The sequence below is a fragment of the Electrona antarctica genome, assembly GCF_951216825.1.
Source record: "Electrona antarctica genome assembly, chromosome: 16".
Classification (NCBI taxonomy): domain Eukaryota; kingdom Metazoa; phylum Chordata; class Actinopteri; order Myctophiformes; family Myctophidae; genus Electrona; species Electrona antarctica.
In genome coordinates this window covers 39,924,350-39,947,382 of record NC_136797.1, presented here as the reverse complement: position 1 = coordinate 39,947,382, position 23,033 = coordinate 39,924,350, and the positions used below count along the sequence as shown (strand labels likewise).

General features: G+C 43.3%; 1 protein-coding gene across 1 annotated transcript in view; it reads right to left on the bottom strand.

Annotated features, from left to right (window-relative positions):
• Positions 1 to 23,033, bottom strand: part of LOC306940117 (serine/threonine-protein kinase NIM1-like) — an 805,056-nt gene that overhangs the window by 383,252 nt on the left and 398,771 nt on the right. The gene's annotated exons all lie outside the window — the stretch shown is intronic.

Here is a 23,033-nt window from a genome sequence, read left to right as displayed (position 1 = left end):
ATCTTAATGATTTTGGATTAATTCCTTCCCAGCTATTGTTAGAAAAGGAAAGTTAGGGGCGCCTGCTGGCCAAGTGGTCCAGGCGGCAGGCGCATGCCACATAATGCTTTGGCCTGACAGCGTGTCGCGTGTTCGAGTCCCGTTCATGATGACCATTGCTGCATGTCTCTCCCCTTCTCTCTCCCTCTTTCCTGTCAGTCTTTAGTTGATACTATCAAGACGGGGTCAAATAATGGCATGGCTTCCATGTATGGGCTCATGTGGCCTGTCCATGATGTCCGCAGTGGTGGAAAGTACATTTACTTAAAGGGGAAAACCACCCATTTTCAACATTTTACTATGTCATTAATATTATTAATATATTAATAATAAAAAAGTCCCCCCATTCTGTGTTTCCTAGAACTGTAATTATGAAAAAAATCATTAACATGGTGAAACACATCTTGATGACATCATCAAGATGTGTTTCACCATGTTAATGATTTTTTTCAGACCTCTAGTTCTAGGAAACACAGAATGGGGGAACTTTTTTATTATTTCCACACTCTAAGGTACATTAATGACATAGTAAAATGTTGAAAATGAGTGGAATGCCCCTTTAAGGTATTGTGCGTGCCTGCGTGCGTCACCATTACAGTCACCGTGTAATGGTGACTGATGCACCTGCTCTAATGGTACCATTAGGATTTTGGGTATTGGGCTGAAACCTGCTCATAATGTAGCCCGGGTTGCAGCAGCAACCAAAACCAAGCGCACGGACCACCGGAGAGGCACACGTCACCTGGGTTTAATGAGACATAATCACATACTGCACTGTAGTTTATGCAAAGTGCTGGCATTGGGTGAAATGGCCCTAGCAGTAAATTGAAATGTTGCCATGGACACAGTTGTTGGAAAGTGAATCATAGGCACCGCCGGGCATCTCTAAGACGTTCAGAGGTGATGACTGGGCTTCAAAAAGAAAATGCACCAAAAAAAAGGCAATTCTATGAGCTCACAATGCATTGCAGACAGATTGTGAACTCGTAGATTAATTTCATCGTATGACAAAGTATACTGTAGGACTTAAGTGGTTTGAAACGATTGAACGATTGAAACGATTGAAACGAAAATTATGGTTTTACTTTTTATTGGGACTCAATGTTGAGTTCTTTGGCTTATTGACAGCAAGATGTTAGAAGATATTTAGCCTACTTATATTCGTCACTATGTCGGGTGGAAACTTTGTATGTCCAAAACTGCTCCCTTGTATTATTATAAAAAATAATAATTGTGAAAATAGCCAATCTACAAACTCACAAGCTTGTAGATTTAGCTTTGAAAACGCAATCATATCACCATCCCAATATGAAGAACCTCCCAAAATCATTCTGCAATCCAGTTATTTCCTTTAATTTTTTTAATGGCGTCCACACAGTTCTACCCCTTCTGAAAATATTTAGTGCCAGTGAGAAGTGACCCTTGTGTACTTACAATTCGTTCTGAGCTAGCGGCTAGCGGCAATTTTCAAATAGCAAATAGCTGTATAACAGGGCAAAATGGTTAAACTGATTTCGATTCGGGGGTCACGGTGGCACAGTCGGTAGTGCTGTCGCCTCACAGCTAGAAGGTCCTGGGTTCGATTCCCGCTGGGGATGCTGTGGGCACTGGGGACGTGTTCCCTCCTCCGCGTCATCAGTGCCCATACCCGAGGCCGGGTTGGCGAAAGGGCCTTTCTGTGTGGAGTTTGCATGTTCTCCCCGTGTCCCCTAGGGTAGGTAGTAGTAGGTAGTAGGTACCCTCACAAAAACATGCCGTAATACTCTAAACTACCTCCCCCTGGCCAGCCGGGGCGCCTGATGGAGGGGAAAGGAACTAGTCGGAATAACGTGTTCCTTCCACGCGCTACGTCCGGCCGGGGAAACTCTCCCCTGTCAGGTGAAAAGAAGCAGCTTGTACTCATGCATAGAAGGAAGCATGAGTTCAGTCCGCTGCCCCCCCAGGTTGGCAGAGGAAGTGTAGCACCCAGGATTACATTAGATAATTGACACTGGGTGAAAAAATAGGTTACAAAATTGTGGGATAAAACATTTAAGAAAAAAGAAAAAACTGATTTCGATTCCATTTTAACTTTGCTGGGGACCCCCTGGAACCCCCTCAAGGACCTCACTTTGAGAACCACTGTAATAGGAGACCAGTGCAGTAGTTAAAGGACCACTTCACCACTTTTCAACATCTCTTCATATAATTGGTCCTCACTAATGTTCATGATAAAACACCACCATTTTTTCCTCTCATAGGAGGGCTTTGGGCAGTTCGGACACCCGTCCACCAGTGACATCATCATTAGGCAGATTTTTTTTTAAACAAGATTTGTTTTAAAATATATTTAGATTTTTATTATCGTGAGAACGATGGCTTCAACTTTTGCATTGCAACTTTTCAGGAAAAGAAAGCCTGCCGTTTCTATTAGCTTGGATTCACCATCGATGATGTCACTGGTGGACGGGTTTCTGAACTGCCCACAGCCTTCCTATGAGACACAGACTGAGTAGGAAAAAATGGCGGTGTTTTATCATGAACATTAGTTAGGACCAATTATAGGAAGAGAAGTTGAAAAGTGGTGAAGTGGTCCTTTAACTTGTGAAAGAAATGTTTTTCTGTGCAACTTCAATTCCATCCGTGTGTGTAATGATTGAATGAACTCATTGTTTAAACATTTCTCAGCAACACCCACAAGTAAACAACAACATTGGAGACCAGACGGTATGGCGTTGCTAGGGAACAGCTTGAGTCTAAGTTCATTATCTGTCAGCTACAGATATTCACAAATCCTGCAACAGGAAATAAAGTTGGAGCAATTTGGAATGTTTATGTTGTCAAGTGTGAAAAGGTCTATAATTGCATACAATAGCTGTTGTTATGGAGAAATTGCTACCACAAGCCAACACTATATTGAACTTGTTTGAGTTGTTTCAGCCAAGCCGTGTCGAGTATTATTAAGCTGAGGCTGCCATGGCCAGGAGGTAGAGTGGCCACTTGGGAACCAGAAAGTCCACAGTTCAATCCCGGGCTCCCCCAGAGTTGGTGTCGAAGTGTCCTTGAGCAAGACCCCTAATTGCTCCCGGTGAGCCTTGCAGGGTTTACTCCGCCACCGTATGTATGAATGTGTGTGTGAATGGGTGAATCTGCACAATCTTTGTAAAGTGCCTTGCTTTAGGCCGCTATATAAATGCACCATTTACCATCATTAGCCCCTTTGTGGAGCACGTTGTGGCACTTCAACAGAATAACATGTTAGCCTAGAGAGCAGTGGTGGGAAACGTGTTCAGTCCGTCTGTCTGTCTGTCTAGTCTCTCTAGTCTCTATATTGTACATGTCTATATTTGGCTGTCTGTACAGTCTATGTATCCCCACCAGGTGGAGATATTGCAGGCGAGTGTGTGTGACTGTGTGTGTCTAGCGTGTCTCATCTCTCAAACTACAGATCGTCATGATCAGTGTTAATTGTGCACACAGCAAGCAGGCCAAGGACCTCAAATCCTCAATATTGTTCAAATTGATCATTAACACTTATACCGCCATTGGCCGAGATCTACGTCAATTAAAGCTCATTTAATAAAACCCTCAACGCCATTGCCGTATATTAATAGCAATTGCGCTTTTATAGCCTTTTCGATCGATCAAGCCATAATGCTACTTACGTTAGCATCGGGTTGCTAGCTGTTGTCATAACACTGGGTCGCCCATCTTAGATCGTCGGCATCCTAAACACCCATTATATCTGTTTCTTTGAATCGCCTGTATCTCCTATTCCTTGTCCCAGATGGCATTTTTGGTCAAAACAAGGTTTATTTGACAGCACAGAGCTGACGATTTAAGCCCTCCAGTGCACTGGGTTAGCTCCGTTTGATAGACAGGACCTAAACGCGCATCGTCCAACTTCCTAGTTTATGATCAGTTCTGGAAGTCTGGAAGTCTTTCAAAATAAGAGCTCAACTGGGAAAAATGTTGGCGTGAATAATATCATAATTTGTCAATAAATGCTAGCGCTGTAAGTGTTAAGAACTACTGTACTCTGGAGACAGAGTACAGTAGAGACAGCTCTATCCACTGACGTCTTAGGAGGAGATTAACACAGGGGTGAAAAATTTTACTTTTCTGGCAAGTGGGCATGACCTTTGGGCAAGTAGAACATGACCTGTACTTGCCCGACCGGCAAGTGCCTCTGAGACCACATTTGCCAGTAGTTTGAAATGACCAAACTTGTTTGTCGTTTGGACACTGAAGTCTGAGTTATATACTTTGGCTGAAAATAGCTGGTATACAGTCGTGTGTGTGTGTGTGTGTGTGTGTGTGTGTGTGTGTGTGTGTGTGTGTGTGTGTGTGTGTGTGTGTGTGTGTGTGTGTGTGTGTGTGTGTGTGTGTGTGTGTGTGTGTGTGTGTGTGTGTGTGTGTGTGTGTGTGTGTGTGTGTGTGTGTGTGTGTGTGTGTGTGTGTGTGTGCGCAAATAAGCTGTTGTATTGATTTAGATTGGAGGGCTGAAGCTGTCAGCAACCTTGAGCCCCGAGTAGCAGGCAGTAAAGGAAATGGATTTTTGAGTTTACGCTGTATTCGTCCAATGGACACCGTCTGCACTCTGCAGCATCTTCTTAACAGAGAACGATACTTTTCAGCAAACATCCAAAGGTTATTGAACAGCTCGCACATCTCATTCAGTGTGGTGTCACTGTCAGATCGCCTCGCAGTACACACAGCACTGCTTTGGTCGCACGCCACACGTCTCTGTGCAGCACATGTGTGCCCACACCACGTGCCATGCAAAACTAGGCCTGTCACAATTATGTCATGTAGACCAGCTATTTCCACTGTTTAGTCAAATGTATGGAAAGAAAAGATTATAAAGGTTTTTACCAGCAGCTTGAAAAGCGGCTGGTTAATGTTTCGATGGGAAACATGCGACCGGTAGACTGACACCGCTAGTTCACACTGCTAGTTGCTGAAGAGTGGGTTGCCAAGTCCGCATATTTCCAGCCACACTTGATTTGGCCCTCACAGTTGCTTGCCTGGTTACTTACACGCACTCCAACTCGCTTATAATTCGCGGACCTGGCAACATTGCAGCCCCTCTCCATTGGCTCACACACACATGCGCACGCACACACACGCACGCACGCACGCACACACGCGCACACACACGCACGCCTGGAAAAGCCACCGCCCACTCCACAAAGTAGACTCACAGCGGACGGAGTGTGGACTCGGAGGAGGAATTTCCGCATCACGCTTTTGCTTATTCCTTCTAAATCTCTGTATATAAAATATAGCTCACTCAGCGAATCTTAGTTACATCAATATTGTTCTTCGACAATAGTTGGTTTGTGCCTAAGTATTACTATTACACAGTTCACATTGGCCATTTCCAATGCGACGCACTGTGAGTCACCTTCCCAGCCATTAGCTATGATCGCACTGGCTTCAACCTGTCCCAGAGCCAACTTAATACAACAGTTACGACATTGAGGGGGCAAATAACAGCGGAGCGCCGCTAAAACGTGGCAGCAGACTCGCTGATTTAATGGGTAACAGACAGTAACACATTTGAGTCTCAGTGACTGTACTCACGGACTCCCACGCATACTACCGCGGACCCCCTCCACCCCGCGCTGAACTCCTCGGGGACCTCCACAGCCCACAGCCTCTTCCCGCGGACCCCCACGCAGGCTACTGCGGGACTTCTTTAGACCTGCCAAGCCTGCAAATGGACCCATAACTCTACAACATTTTAGACTCTCGTTTTAGGAAAGATGGACATGTCAATGTGTTCGGGTGTCAATCAAACCAACTGCGTTCTGTCAAGTGGAAACCTCATACTCATAGTAGCCAATTTGAATGCAATCTGGTCAAACTGACTGATACTGATACAGTCAGATATATTGCTGTCAGGTGAAAACCTTGTATGACCAAAACCATTCCTTTACAAAATATATAATAATCAAAAGCCCATTCGTGAAACAGAAAAGTAATTTATTGAACAACGATGAACTCCCCTATATTGCACCTGTGGAGAGCTTGGCTTATCCTCTTTGTCTCTATCAGAATCCACTGTTGTCATGTTATTAGGACCCCTTGAAAAAGAGATGATGCATCTCAAGAGGCTTTACTTTATGTCAAAAAATAAATAAAAATAAAATACATAAAATTGTTAAAATAGCCTATATCTACAAGCTCACACTGCATCCTATTCATATCTTCACGTTGGGAGCTTGTAGATCTGCTTTATTTTTTATTTTTACTGTGGACCACCACCGCCGCAAATGTAAAAGCTGCTGGTAATAATATGAAGAATGTCATCATTTCTTGTTTTTAAATGTGTTATATTTAAGTTATTTGTAATATGTGCCCTGTACAATTTGTGATTACGAAGCCTAAAGGGCAAACAAAAATTGTAACGTTCCATAGTTCAATGCAAGAAAACACAATTTAATCATTAATCCCAATTATTTGTGTGACAATCAATTGTCAACTTGCTCGTCAACGGCCGAGCAAGACTAGAGAGCCCGCTTCGAGCAGCCGACGGCCTTGCGGCTTGCGCGTCGACAAGTGCGCCGTCTGGAGTTGGCAAGCTGTGGTGGGCAGCATACTGTATATGTGTTCACTTGTTTCCAATTGCAGTTAGCAAGTTAACGTAGCTAGTTGCTTCATAATGTAAACAGACTGGCTGCAGTCTCCATGGACCCGCAGTCACAGCATGGAGCAGTGGCGTGCACAGATAGACACTAGGGGGTGCTAGAGCACCCCCTGCCCTTTTGGCAATGTGCCCTTTTGGGAAAAAAAAATAAAAAAAAAACCTTTCTTTCCTTTTTTTTTTTTTTTTCCCCAAAAATAGCAGACCTACAAGCTCGTAGCGCGCCACTCGGTGGCGCGCTATGAGCTTGTAGATCTGCTATTTTTCAATAGCTAAAGCATAACATAATGCTAACACCAAAAGGGGTTCCCGCCCAAAATAGATTAAGGCAACCGGCCGGTTCCACGCGCTGCACAAGGTGCCCTTTTTTAACTTGAGCACCTGCCCCTCTAAATGTCTGTGCACGCCACTGGCATGGAGTCAATGTCACAAGAAGAATCACTGCATTGGACAAGAGGGGTAGGCAGTGGCTCAGGAGGTAGAGCGTTGGGTTGGGAACCCAAAGGTTCCCAGTTCGATCCCGTACTCCCCCTGAGTTTGTGTCGAAGTGTCCTTGTAGCTACGCTATACTGTAAGTATAACTATCAAATAAAGGCTGATGTCGAGTACTTTGTCCACAACTGTCTATAAGATGGCAGCTGTGGCTCAGATTCCCCCCTCTTTCCGGGAGGTAGAGCAGGTCGTCCAATGATCTGTGGTGGGTCAGCGGTTCGATGGTATGGTAGCATCATAGCATGGTAGCTCGCCACCATTGGTGTGTGAATGTGGGAAGTGAGGACGCTGGCGTCGACCTTTCGCCGCTTCACCTCTCAATATATGAATGAAAGGATCATTGTAAGCGCTTTGAGTGCTTAGAAAAGCACTATAAAATGCAATCCATTATTGCGATGCAGGGGTAGAAAGTACTGGTGATCTATTCTAGTCATCTGTATACTGTATGGTGGATCGAGATGATGAGGGAGGGAGAGATTTTGTATTATTATTTTCCTTTCTTTTTTCTTTATCTTTCAGAGATGTCTTCTTATCACTGTTAAAACCGAGCATGATCTGGGTAGGTCATGCTAATCCTTACTTCACAGTGGGAACCCCTCCTCTCCCCACCCCACCTCTACCCCACTGCTATGCAAAGTGAAAATGAAAGAAACATTGTTGGCCCTTTATGCTAGATTTGCGCTCCGTCGTACGACGGTGTCGCGCGCCAAACATGGCCGATCTGTAAGCCCACGCCGTGCCGTGTCTGCGACGTGGCGAGGGCTTGTAGATTTGTTATTTTCATTCGCGCGATGCCGCCTTGCGACAGAGTATAAGTGGGGCTTTTAGCGGGAGATGGATAAGCCTGTTAACCTGCGGAGAATGAGATGAGAATTGTAAATAGAGTGGTGACAAAACAACGACGCTGCTGCAGACTCGGAGCGTTCCAGGTGACAGGAATATGAATAACAGTCGGGGGATGATGGGAGACGTGTTGTTTATCAAGGACGGTGTCACCACTGTGGACACGACCAATCTGGGGCGGCTGGACAAAAACACATGTACGTGTTCACAAAACGCTGTGTTTGTGAGTCACATGGAGAGATGGAGGGGGTGCCTATGTACTTAAAGGACCACTTCACCACTTTTCAACTTCTCTTCCTATAATTGGTCCTAACTAATGTTCATGATAAAATACCACAATTTTTTCCTACTCAGTCTGTGTCTCATAGGAAGGCTGTGGGCAGTTCAGAAACCCGTCCACCAGTGACATCATCGATGGTGAATCCAAGCTAATAGAAACGGCAGGCTTTCTTTTCCTGAAAAGTTGCAATGCAAAAGTTGAAGCCATCGTTCTCACGATAATACAAATCTAAATATATTTTAAAACAAATCTTGTTAAAAAAAAAATCTGCCTAATGATGATGTCACTGGTGGACGGGTGTCCGAACTGCCAAAGCCCTCCTATGAGACACAGACTGAGTAGGAAAAAATGGTGGTGTTTTATCATGAACATTAGTGAGGACCAATTATATGAAGAGATGTTGAAAAGTGGTGAAGTGGTCCTTTAATGTGTGTATGTGCGTGCGACGTGCGTGCGTGTCGGGATACTGCCACAGGATTTACGACGAGAGAGACTGACAGAGAGAGTGAGAGACAGACAGAGAAACAAACAGAGAGAGAGAGAGACAGAGAGGAGGCAGGCCTGTGCTTAATAATCAGTGATTAATTTTAATTACCAGGCAGACAGACATACCGCTGATAGCAGATGGAGAAGTTTGTGCAGTGATCCACTCAGTGACCTGCCTACACACACACACACACACACACACACACACACACACACACACACACACACCCTCCTCCATTCTCAACCTGTGGGGTCAAAGATGAGGCCAGGCCCCATCCTTCAGGTCAGAAGATAGACAACCTGAAACTCAAGACGAAGCCATTAGACACACTCTCTCTCTCTCTCTCTCTCTCTCTCTCTCTCTCTCTCTGATTTGATGATGTAATCAACAACCCCTGACATCCCGTCACTAAAAGACAAACATGAGGTTCTTAAATCTTCATTAGTCAAAGGTAAATGAGGTTTGCTGTGCACTGGCGCCCACACACACACACACACACACACACACACACACACACACACACACACACACACACACACACACACACACACACACACACACACACACACAGAGGAACATGTGTCCCCTGGCAGCCTGCCTGCATGCATGCATGTACGGGAGCGCACATGCTCACTAGTGTGCATGTAACCCCCCTACCCCGAACCCCTCCAATTCCCCAACACACACACACACACACACAAACACGCACTCGCACGGACGCATATGCGGCCGTATATACGGTGGGCATATCCATTACATCTTAACTGAAATGTGTGGTAATGGTGTCTATTGATTTTTGTCCTCTCTTGACTAGTCAAGCACATACAGATGAGTTTGGATGCTGCATAATGAAATTACCTTCACTCTGGTCTCTAAAGGATGTGAGGAACAGCTTCCATCTGGAGACAAGACTCTGTGCATGTGTGCAATAAAGAATTCACCTCCCTAATTCATACTCTGTCGCACCCCGGTGTTGATTTCCTAAAAACTAAGGTATGATCACTAAAACTAAGACTAAATATAATTTCGTCAACAGATACAAACTAAATGTTAGGGAGGCACTAGTGGACAATTGCCACCACAATTGACACAAAGGTTTTTTTCTTTTACTATTTTTTTGTAGTTCAAATAGCCATTCTACAAGCTCACAATGTGTTGATGTAGATCGGCTAGTTGAACAATTTTAAAATGTCCATGCAACCCTATGTGGATCTAAGCGAGGTGGTTCAGCGTTCAGCGTTTTACCCTTTTTTGTCATCAAGGCATGGTGATTCATTTATTATGCATCCCCAACCTAAGCTGTAGAGATGATGTAAACGACCTTCTCTGCACTGTAAACGGGAGTCAATTTGAACACTGTCAGACACCATTAGACATCCTGTGTGACCTGCAGCTTGAGTGTAGTGGGTCAACTGTGATCTCTGCACCAACACTGTGACTGTACTGCTCTCGCTGCTTCTGAATGGACATATGGCAGTGGTCCCCCAGCCCCCCCCCCCCCACACACACACACCAGTGGTCCTTGAGGGAGTTCAAGGGGGTCCCCAGCTAAATGATAGATAGTTGGTAACCAAATGGACCCTTATGGATCTGTGACTCTGAGAGTGCACAAGTGGAACGGGTTCATTTGGTTCCATTAGTGCACTCTCTATTAGATTTACATTAACATTGGGGTTCCAGTGATAGAAATGGCATTAAATATGGGTCCGTAGCCTAATGCATGTCAAACTGGGGGTGCTTGAAATTAAAATGGTTGAAAATAACGTGCGTAAAGATCTTCTCTTATGGCCCAGGGGTCCTTGGCATATCTTTTCAAACAGGGGTCCTTGGGCTAATACAGTAAGTGTCGATGTGGGGGTCCTTAACATGAAAAGGTTTGAGAAGCACTGACCTACAGTACAGTAACCATTGGCCAGTGATGGAAGAAGTATTCAGATTTATTTTAAGTTAAATAAAATAGAAGACCAATGCAGAAATACAGAATTACAAGTAAAAGTAGACTACTTAGACTTTACTTTCCTAGTTTTGCCTAGTATTATGACAAAACCTACATTACTGTATACTTTTTCACAATCTTTTTTTTTTGTTTTGAAAATGGGTATACTATGAGTACTTTATGTACCCTTACGGGTCCATTTGGTTTCATTTTACACCCTCCAGAGTTAATTAATTGAATACGAATAACACAATATTAAGTTTTGGTTCCGAGAGGCTACTGTAAATCTCCTCAGAGTCATTTATACTATTTATCTATACTTATAGCGCCGTCCACGGCAGCTGTGGTAACTGCATTCTGTAACTGTACTCTGCTGTTCACAGAAACAAATTCCTAACATGTTTTACATGTCATCATGGCAATAAAGGCTTCTGATTCTCAAATGGTGGTCCGTGGCTCAAATGGCGAATAAATAATGGACCTTGATATGAAAAGGGTTGAAAACCACTGGTATAGAGTTAGAGCAGGGGTGGGCAACTGGCGGCCCGGGGGCCACATGCGGCCCCCACCTTCACTTAATGCGGCCCTCAGGTTAATGTCAGAATATACTGACATAATATTGGTTTCAGCTGTTTACAATTCCACAACATGCAAACATGACCCGCTTTAATTACTTCAGTCTAAATTAGTAGCTCATTGCTCAACACAAATATAATTAAAGGCATTTGAAATGACATAAAAATGTTAATTTTTAGGATTCCAATTCAAAAATAGCAAAAAAATAATTCAAGATTTCAATTTGAAAATAGCAAAAATAGCCGATCTACAAGCTCAAAACGCGTCGCAGCGCGACGCGTTTTGAGCTTGTAGATCGGCTATTTTTTCTACGACAGTAATATATGGCCCTAGGGAGTGAGTGTGGAAATATAGTGGCCCTTGCCATCGTCAAAGTTGCCCAACCCTGAGTTAGAGTGACAGCTAAGATGGAGGGAGAGAGGTTTGACAAAAGTCTTCAAATGTTACCAGACAGTTTTGAAGCCACAATAACCTGGTATGCACTACTACAGGGGTTCTCAACGTTTTTGGCCGGGGACCCCCGGAAATGCTTTGGCAATGTCTCGGGACCCCCGCCCCCTCCCGACCCCCAATATAAATTGACTGCTACAATAACCTTAAACCATTTTGGGTGGGAACCCCTTTTGATGTTTTAAGCATTGTTATAATTTAGCTATTGAAAAATAGCAGATCTACAAGCTCATAGCGCGCCACCGAGTGGCGCGCTATGAACTTGTAGGTCTGCTATTTTTGAAAAATCGTGAAAATAAAATTTATTTTTATTTTTATTTTTATTTTTTTTGTAATATTTTGGGGACCCCCCCAAAATAATTTGGCGACCCCCCCGAGGGGTCGCGACCCACGGGTTGAGAACCCCTGCACTACTGAGTAGTGAGCAACCAGTATTTGTGTCTGGATGTTGGTCTCCAATTATGACCACCCTCTGCCTTCACTGAGCCCATCGCTCTGACTCGGTAAACACAATGCTGCCTTTAATTAGCTCTGCGGTTCTAATTGATTAAAATTCCCTGCGGCACAATTATGCAGACTCTAGATATGCCTTACTTGAGTGTCAGTCTGTCTCCTCCTTTATTTGTGTTTGTTTTCTTTCTTACTAACATACCTTGACTAAACTAAAAACTTGTGCTTTTTTTGGCCAATAGACCTTGACGAGTGCAATCTGAGAATCCCATCGGCAGATATCGTGTGTGACAGGTGTGACAGGTCCTAGACACCTAACCTTTTTTCAAAGTATTTCAGAAGTTAATGTGCATTTTTTCGTGAGTGGCCACCCCTTTTGGCCAATCTGTGTTCCTTAAGAATTACTTCTGACAAACAAACAAACAATAAACAAACAACAATTGCAAATACATTTCCTCATTGTGGAAGCAAACAAGGTTTCAGCTGTGGTCATGTTCTGTTGTGATGTAATTGATTTTGAAGCGTTCAAGTATTTGCAAGTGTGTTCCGATTAGTTTCGAATACCATTTGTTCCGTTTCAAATTAGCTTTAGCAGTTTTTGTATTGTTTTAAAATGTTTGTGTGTGTGTGCGTGTGCGTGTGCGTGTGCGCGTGCGCGCGCGTGCGTGCGTGCGTGCGTGCGTTGTAGCAATCATAAGCGTTAAATGGTCTCCACATCATAACTCTGTGACGGAGCCACGTGCCCACTGGTGGCGTAGCAGCAGCTCGCAGGACAGCGTTATTGGGAGGGAAATAAAGAGCCGTGATGACAAGCCATTCCACACCATTGTAATAACACTCAAGGAAAATGACTCTTTCTTAGACTTGACTACAGGCTATATACGCACGCAGCCTCATCACAGAATCATTCCAGTCTTAATGGCACATACAGAACACCTCATGAATGACAATGAGGAGCAGAACTCAATCACCACACAGTCAAATCCTCAGTGTTCACTTAAAGGTATATTCAGTGATTTGACTTAATTCAAATATCACTTATTTTTTCTTTTTTTCTGGATAATCCTCCATAGAGTGTGCTGACCATATAAGGAGTTCCTCCCTGTCCACAGTGAGCCCCTGGGGTAAAAAACCCTAGTTTCAGTTTTGGTGGCGGGTGGCAAAGCCTTCATCCAATCAGGATGAGAGGGGCCTTCCTCCAATCATGATCGAGTGGGGGCGGGCCTTGGTGCACATGCTGTTGGCCTGTTGCACTTCCCCCCACTGTAGAGCGTGCATGTGCACATTTTGTTACCGGGGCGGACTGGGTGGTTTTCCAAATCATCCAAATCACTGAATGCTCCTTTAAGGGACACTACTTCACCCTTTTTGCAAAAAGATATATGTTAATGTCGTTTAGAAGATTTAGAACACTTTCCTGGGGTCTTTATGTGTGTAATATGTGGTTTTAGATTTTAGCAGTGTCCATGATGTCACAGATACTGGTCTCACTTCCTTCCTGGACTACATGTTGTCTCAGTAAGACAGCCCTCCCTCTATCCACATGGAGGAGCAGTGCACCAAATAATTATGGGAATTGTAGTCCAGTGTCTGTGACATCATGGACACTGCTAAAATCTAAAATATCTAAAACCACATATTACACACATAAAGACCCCAGGAAAATCTTCTAAACGTCATTAACATATAATTTTTAGTGAAAATTGTGAAGTGTCCCTTTAACCACTACCCTCTCTACACAAAATCTCTTCGCCGAAAATAGCTGATCTACAAGCTCACAGCACGTTGTGTTGCAACACGCCATGTAGATCTGCCAAATGTTTGCCCAAGAATAGGGAGGCCATGGAAGTAGTTCACCCTTAAGAGCGTAGGCCCGGACCGTTGGCGTAATCCGGTAGTGTGTTGCGGGTTCAACTCCCGATCCCGACAACCTTTGCTGCATGTCACTCCCCATCTCTCTCTCTCTCTCTCTCTCTCTCTCTCTCTCTCTCTCTCTCTCTCCCATTTCCTGTTAGACTACTTTGCACTAGTATCACACCGCAGGCAGGCAGGCAGGTAGGCAGGCAGGCAGCGCTGTACAGTATGCCCAGGAGGAGAATGAGTCAGTACATGGGAAAACACAAGAGGCAAAACTCCAAAGAACACAGAGTTCACTAAGAACATTACACTAGAGAAACGATACACTAGGAACAATACACGGTCTAGAACATCTAGCTACCATATGGGAGGTTGTTCAACGATCTGACGATGAGTGGAGTGAAGAACTGGGTTTAAATACAGCTAAAGTTGATGAGCCGATGGCAGGCAGGCAGTGGTGGAAAGTACATTAAGTACTGTACTTTCTTTTTTTGTTTTTTACTGGAGTATTTCAAGCTTCCAATACGTTTACTTCTACTCATCTCGGATCCAAATATTGTACTTTTTACGCCACTACATTTATTTGAAAACTTTAGTTACTTTGTTGATTTTTACAAAACATACACTAACCACTTCAGCCCTATACATTGCTGCCTTTTGAAAATAGCCGATCTACAAGCTACATCTACATTACAAAGCATTATGGTCATTGTAGGAATCAGCAATCCAGTCAAACCCTTGTCAAACACACATACTTCATAATATTTCTGTACTACTGTTATCTACTACAAATACTGTTAACATTGAGTGACTGCAGTTTCCTCCAGTGGTGAAATGTCCCTTTAAGTACTTTTCCCACCACCGCAGCCTTGTGCGTTAACTGAAGGAAATGAGACTGGAAACTGGTGCACCAAGCTGGTAGCTGGAGCCAGCGCGTAGGCGCACACACACACACACACACACACACACACACACACACACACACACACACACACACACACACACACACACTCTCTCTCATTCAATCATTCAATCACTGATAACATCATCAGATATAGTACTGAATGACAAATTGTCAGGTTCAGATGTGTAACAGACGTTATTAGAAAAGGGGTATCAGTCACGTTGTCACAGCCATAGACATCCTGTCAAGATTTCTGCCTTTTCGCTGCTTTCTGATTAATGTGCCTAGAATTATATAATAAACCACTAAGATTTTTTAAGATGTTTCTTTGTTACAGCCAGACAGATATACATTTTGAGAGCAAGGGCATAGTTTGGATCCACTTGTCGCCTTCACTGACTCACAAAGCACCAACGAGCTGGCCAGAGTAGGCTTTTACTTTTTACAGGGGTCAGACTAGGGTGTTCCACATTCTTGTGGCATAGCAGGAGAACAAATTGAATCCCTTGTCTGAGCCATATCCGGGTTGAACGTGATCAGTGGAGCTCCCTCTGGTGTTGTGATTGTGCATTGTGGACCTCATTGTTTGACAGGTACATGGGTGTCTTTGTGGTGGGGATGCACATGCAGATTAGACACACCAACGGACCGACATGCGGAAACAACGGTCGGGCATGTTGCAGTGCTCTGTCCTCTACACTGAGCCGCTTGAAAACACTCCAATGATTGACATTGAGCCGACAAAAAAAGCAACTTCCGTGATCCGGGTCATATCATTACAAGTAAAAGTCCTGAATTAAAAATGTACTTGAGTAAAACACAAAAGTATTGGCATCAAAATGTACTTAAAGTAACAAAAGTAGAAAGTACCCAGTCTGTAGAATGTCCCATTTCAAGCTCACAATGCGTCACATTGTTTGAGTAGCACGAGCCGCGAAAAAAATACATAAACATAAAACACATGCGCTGCTGCTAAGGATAAAAATACCAAGGATTAGACCACTGTTAAGATACCAAGGATGCGTCAGCGAGCTCACTCTCATATGATAATTACAGACAACGATACATTGTGATGTTTCAAAGACAGTGAAATCGGTGCACACTGGTTGTCTAATATTATATTATTATTGTAACTCAAGACAATTTCAGGAACACAGTCAAACTTTATTATTTGCTCTAAACTCTGACAAGTGACTCTTCTCCTGTCACATGACATTCTCTGTCTCCCAAAGCAGCGCCCCTCTGAGGCACATATAAGTAGTACCATTACGGTTGAATTATAAGTGTACTCGGGGGCAGTAGAATCAAGGCCAATGTGAATCATGGCCAGCAGGGACCAGGAAATCGTATTCGGGAGTCGGGACTCAGTGTGAATCTGCCCTTAGACATGTATATGTGAGTCTTTCATTTGTCGCCGTCTGTCTAATCATAAAAGTCATAATGATAAAAGAGACCTCAGACAATCATTCTCCTCTGAAGCCTTTGTAATTGTCTCCAACACAATAGACAAGTCTGCTTTGGAATATTAATACGAGCCCACCATATTTACCTACTGCTGATATTACTTTCTTTTTTTGTCCTCACTCACCTTTGCAAAGGTTTATTCCAGGGAATTATCCTCAGCACCTACAGTATACAGTTGCTACCAGTGTTGATTTGAGAGCAAATGTTTATTTAGTTTAGTCATCTTTTGAATGAAATGTAATATTTAGTCATATTTTAGTTATCTGAAATGTTTAAGAGTTAGTCTAGTTTTAGTCGACTAACTATAATGTGATTTTACTCGACTAAATCTACAGTTGATTTTGTCGACAGAAATGTATTTAGCCTGATTTTACACTTGGTTCCATGCTGAAAATAGGTAGCCTGGCTAATGAGCAAGACTCACATATTCGTGTCTGGCTTACTTGCCAGGCTAGAAAATAGGTGATCTACAAGCTCACAACTCGTCGTGCTTGTAGATCTAATCAGCTATTTTCAGAGCGCAACACCTGAGCACAACTAAACATAAAATTACTTGTTTTTTAGTTCTACTGGATCACTTAGTTTTTATTTAGTTTTCGTCAGTGAAAAAAGGTAGTCGACGAACATTTTTCGTCATAGTTTTAGTCGACGAAATCAACACTGCTAGCTACAGTATCGTGGAATAATAAGAAGGCATTGTTTTTTTTCTATCAAGAAAGGAATTATGAGCATATCTGTCAGTGAAATGATACGTAGGTAGGTAGTGGTACAGATAAGGATCAAAGGTTTACGAGTATGTCCTGCATGACCTTATTTTAAGATCAGAAGTCAGAGGGGTATATAATCTCTTTATCAGTCTGTGGGCTGAAACACAGCTGGGCAAGTGCTATCCCAGCATGCTTCACTCCACAGCGATCTGGCCAAGACCAACTGATTCTGCACGTAGTCTGGAATAACTCGCGCACAGCTTGACATTTGGCATAGGGAGAAAAGATATTGGATTTATAATTGAATTAGTGTGAAGAGGGCGAAAGAAAGAGAAACTTTTTTCAGGGCCCTGTTCCGAAGAAACATAATGACTTTAGCGCAGGTTACTACTTCCTTTTTCATTTTAAATTAAAACAATATATATAAGATGAAATAATAATCCCAGGTCTACTTTTCTTTTGTTCTTGGCTGTGGACCACAGCTTTTTTTTACACGACTGGAATGGTAATGATTACCCCTAGCTATGAGAATTAGCTTCGCTTAATTTGCTTATTGGCCAAGAGCAGAGGCTATACTTTCCTTTAATTCCTTTCTGCACGTAATTACAGTAGAATTCACGGGGTGAAATAAAAATCAAATTACAACTTCTGTTGAAAGATGTGTTTAAAGAGTATATGCACGTTTGGTTAGAATATTTCCTGCGTCAGTCAGGAGACAATGAATACTGACTGGACTGCTTAATTTAAGTCCCTTAGGCCCAAACAACACCAATGATTCGCCATGCAACTCCTTGCAACCAAACGGGTGCGAGTAGTTGCATGTATAGTTGCATGCAACCATAATCCCCAATGGCAGTTGCAAGGAGTCGCATTGGTGTGACAATAGTGACATGTCCTTAAAACTGTTTTGTTGCAAGGAGTTGCAACAAAAGTTGGTGTGGTTTGGGCCTTACACAGCCTGTTCAAGGCGAGGTCTGTGGGCAATGGGCATGCCATGCATACATGTCCATACATGTTCGGTATGTGTGCCCGAGTCTCCAAATTCCAGTGGTGTAAAGTACATTTACTCAAGTACTGTACTTAAGTACAATTTTGAGGTATTTGTACTTTACTTGAATATTTCCATTTTCCAATACTTTGACTCTCAGAGGCAAATATTGTACTTTTCTCCACTACAATTATTTGAAAACTTTAGTTACTTTGTATGTAGATTTTATCACAAAACATACAGTAAACACTTCAGCCCTATCTATTTCGGCCATTTTAAAATAGACGATCTACAAGCTCACAATGCGCAGCCATGCGACGCATTGTGAGCTTGTAGATCGGCTATTTAATTTGAAATCTTGAAATTATTACTTTTGAATAGGGGTGTAACGATACATTTGAACAGCGATACGATACGTATCACGACTTTTACTTGTAACAGAGTATTCCTACATTGCAGTATAGATACTTTTACTTACATAAAACGGGCATCATTCCCAACAGGCATTGGTTATAAATAATAAATATTATGTAGCTTGGTATCTTGGAGTGGCAAGTTGCTCCAACCATACAGTATGGCGGCGCTGATGTACGACCACCAGTGACCAATGCACTGTCTATTACCATGTTCTGACTGCAGGAAAACCCAATGTGTTGCTCTAATCTGATCTTTGGGACTGACTGTATCACTGTATAATACACTCTTATTACTACGGACTATGGAATATGCTTATATGGACTTGGACAGAAACTAGCATTCTTGCTAAATCCGGTGTATTCACATGGCATTGTATGTGTGGTGTTCATTAGTACTCACTGTCCCTCCAAAAATACAAGTGATCAGATCTGATTTGTGTATTCAGACATGATCAACTGTATTGGTTGCTGTGTTAACGACATAACAATGTAGGCATGAGTATATGAAATCAGAATCACCTTTATTGTCACATCACAAGTAAAAAGGTGTGTGAATTTAGTTTTTGTGCATAGTTTTCGTTTTTCTCTCTTAGATAATTTACAAACGGAGCATAGTAGCCGCTGTGTACTGTAAATATATATATATATATATATAATATAATTTACATACTGTGCAGTTACATTATATAAGTTATCCAACTGTGTTGGCCGGTGAAAGTAGGGAATCTACAAACTCACAACGCGATGCGCTGCGTGTGCAACTGTGCATGATGCTTCACGCTGTGGCGCGTTGCGTTGCGAGCAGCTTTTTGACGAGCGACACTATCGTAGGATAAAGCATACGGTATATCAGCCTTCGTCTGTCCGAGTGTTCAGATTGAGAGAGAGAGAGAGATATCTTTATCAATCAGATTCCAATCGCATTTACCAGCAGCATCAGCAGTTCAAATGTGATTAGCAAAAAAATCTGTTTCCATGTGTGTGTGTGTGTGTGTGTGTGGGCTGACAGTCTGAACATAGCCAAGGTCGTCAAGGTGACTGTGGTGGGGTGTGTGATCACTGATGAGGGCTCTGCTGTGTGTGTGTGTGGGGGGGGGGGGGGGGTGTGGTGGGGGGGGGGGGGGGGGGGGGAGTAACTACTTAATCCCTCTACAGGTGCAGGACATAATATGAGTACACTTTTGTCTGCATGACTCTAATTTAATTCAAGAAGTGAAACTTTAATTTGTTAAAACTTTTTCATCTTTTCCATTGTTTATTCGGCATTTGAACCGTGGACCACCGTTTGGAAGTCCATTACTTTGGCATTTCAGCCACGAACCACCATTTGATGAGATTTAGCCTGTCATACCCAAAACATATGCTGTATTGATGATGTGGTAGGCTATATACTGTACATGCAACCCTTCCGCGGTCAGCATGGGCCGTCGCTGAACTTCTGGTCGCTTCTATTGTGGGCGTACGGTACGGTGTGCAAGTTTATTTTCCCTACAGTATATGGTGCCAGGATAAAACAAAGTGTTTCTGATATTGTAGACCCATGTATTTTGGTTGGCCCACATGTTTGACCTGTTTTTGGTTACTGTTGATGCAGTAATGATCTTTTTTCTTTTATTTTTGAGTGGTGCAACCACTCCAGGACCATTACACAGCTATGTGTGTCCCTGGGTCCCTGCTTGGTTGGTAACTCTGTCATTTCTCGACCGTTTCGGATGCGGGGCGGCTCGCCGGAACCGGGCAAGCCCCCGGGCCACATTCCTCCCGGGGACCCCCACGCGGTAACTGTCATTTCTCGACTGTTTCGGACGCGGGGCGGCTCGCAGGAACCGGGCCGGCCCCCTGGCCGCATTTCTGGGGGTCTGGATGTTCCAGGGACCCCACACGGTAATTCTGTCATTTCCCGACCGTTTCGGTGGGTGGCTCGCCAGAACCTTGCCAGCCTGCCTGATGGTCTGGATGTTTCGGGGACTCCCTGGGGACCCCCAGGGACCCCCCGGGGACCCCCACATGGTAACTGTCATTTCTTGACCCGGGGCGCGGTCAGACCCTGCGTTCCTGTGGGTCTGAGTTGCACCACTCACTTCACACGGGTGTGATTTTTTAAATTGTTTTAAGTCCTGAAATTGTCACTTCACTGTCATCTGGGGATTACGACCTCTCTCTTTCTCTCTCTCTCTCTCTCTCTCTCTCTCTCTCTCTATATATATATATATATATATATATATATATATATATAATATTTTGATGATTACAGCAGACAGTTCATGAAAATCCAAAATCCAGTATAATTGAAAAAATATCAGAACATCAGATAAGATTTAAAAAAAGATTTAAATGTCGATCTCCTGAAAAATATATTAATTTACTACGCTCAATGCTTGGTCAATGGTCACGGCAGCTTTCATACGAATTACTGCATTAATGCAGCAACGTCGCACGGAGGCGATCAGCCTGTGGCACTGCTGAGGTGTTCTGGAGGCCCAGGGTGCTTTGATTCAGCTCATCTGTATTGCTGGGTCTGGTCTGGTGGTGTCTCTCATCTTCTTCTGACAATACCCCATAGATTCTCTACGGGGGGGTTCAGGTCAGGGGACTTGGCTGGTCAATCAAGCACAGTAATATGGTCAGCAAACCAGTTGCCAGTAGTCTTGGCACTGTGGGAAGGTGCCAACATGCCAGTTCCTGCCGGAAAAGAAAATTGGCATTTCCACAAAGCTTGTCAGAAGACAGTGTTCTAAATCTCCTGCGTTGACTCTGGATAAAACACCAACCAGTGGACCAACACCGGCAGATGACATGGCACCGCAAATCATCACCGACTGTGGAAACTTTGCACCGGACCTCATTCCGTGCCTCACCACCCTTCCTCCAGATAGAGACACACAATTTACATTCATCTGAAAAGTAAACTTTCGGGGCTCCTCCTGTAAAAGGTGCCACCATGAATTTACATACTTTAGAGCAGGGGTTCTCAACCCGTGGGTAGCTAAATTATAACAATGCTTAAAACACCAAAAGGGGTTCCCGCCCAAAATGGTTTAAGGTTATTGTAGCGGGGCGGGGGTCCCGAGACATTGCCAAAGCATTTCCGGGGGTCCCTGGCCAAAAACGTTGAGAACCCCTGCTTTAGAGAATGTACATTTTTTCTGTATTATAAATCATTTTATTGATTGGTCTTTATCGAGCTTGAGGAACCAAATTTCAACTTCTGTCGCCCTATTACATTGAATGGTGTGCTCGTTCTTGATAGTTAACATTTTGAGATACTGGCTTTTCCTGAGTTGTAGGCCCATTGCCGCAATCATGAAGATAAAAAAGGCTGATCTACAAGCTCATGATGCTGCGAAGCATCTGCTATTTTTTGTGAACGTTTCCTTCTGAATGGGGCTCCCACGTGTTTCATTGATTGGCAGGTGTTTCCAATTGTCTAATTGGCCTTTCCTTTTTGTAGTAGCATGCTTGACCTGCATGACCTCCGGGGAGCTGGGTAATGGTTGAAAATTATAAAAGGACTTTGATTTAAACGCCAGCAGCAGACCCAGCAAGGCTTGGCTATATAGACTTGGCACACGAATATAATCCTGTTGTTCATACAGTATTGTGTCTGAAGTCAATAAAGCGCAGCAGCTTTAATTACAAAACATCAATTGTGCCAGCAAGAGCCACAGTAACACATGCTACGGTGACATACTGATCAATCTGCGGACAAGGAACATTTATGCAGTTACATGGCTCTTGTGCATTTTGTCTCCTTAGTGGATTGACCAATCGATGTTTAATTGAACATGACTACTGTACTGCACACACAAGGACTCACGAATCAGACTTGTCCCTTTTCCCAAATTTTGGGAATATTTTGCACGTGACTCGTGACCAAGTATATTAACCAACCAGGCTTAACACTTCTTCACATGGGCTATTGAGGATATTACAGTTTCGCACAGTGGTGGAAGCACAATGTAGAAATACTCACAATTAAAGCGGTATTCAAAATGTACTTGAGTGAAAGTACGAAGCGAACTTGAATCTTTGGCTCTGTACTTTGTCTGTTCTTTTTTCCCGCTTCACTAAATCTCTTTGCTGAAAACAGGCGATCTACAAGCTTTTACAACATGTCACGCAACAATGTGCTTGTAGATCAGCTATTTTCAGCTAATGTTATGGGCTGCTAGAGTAAAAACACAACTCGCTGGCTGCCACTTTGCCACTTTGCGTAAATTTGCTCCGTTCGTAAATACTCTAGCAGTTAGGAACTGCTCAAAAAGAAGAAGAAAAGAAGAATAAATTAAAGTTGCTACTTGCTATCACACAAAGCGGTTATTTTCAAATGGCTGAAATGTATGTAGGGCTGAAGTGGTTAACTCTGAGGACGAGCTAGGCGTCCCTGACCCCCTGTTGAAAACCCATACTGTAGTGGTTGATCTTTGGTCTGTATGCTTAACATTGCCATGGTTACAATCATTATTCTTGGCTGTCAGGACTACTAAGGGAACTAAGGGAATTAACTTTGTTTAGG